Here is a 405-nt window from a genome sequence, read left to right as displayed (position 1 = left end):
TGAGTCACCCCCAGAAAAATCCCACTTGCGGGGCGAAGCCCGACTATTCCCCGCCCGCCTGGCCCCCGCCCATCACACCAGGCTGGGCGCCCACAACAAAGCTGCCTCCATTTTCTAGGGTGGAGTCGGACAAGCCCGGCATAGTGAGGGCGGGCCAGTCATCTCTGTCTGACATGGCTCCCCGCTGGGACGTGCTATTTGCTTACCTCGATGCAGAGCACCCCGGGGCTTGTAGTCCCACTCTTCCTGCGGTTCTCAGAAGGGGCCGGCAGCGTGGGAAGCCCCCGGCCAACCTCGGGGGGGCTGGGAAGAGAAGCCCGCCCAGATCGTCTCTCCGCCACACCCTCGGCGCCAGCCCCAGATAAACTCCCTCTTCCCGAGAGGCAGATTCCATCCCTGGGGACC

Source organism: Galeopterus variegatus, unplaced genomic scaffold (assembly GCF_000696425.1).
Source record: "Galeopterus variegatus unplaced genomic scaffold, G_variegatus-3.0.2 Scaffold5168, whole genome shotgun sequence".
NCBI lineage: Eukaryota > Metazoa > Chordata > Mammalia > Dermoptera > Cynocephalidae > Galeopterus > Galeopterus variegatus.
Note: the sequence above shows the minus strand (reverse complement) of the source record.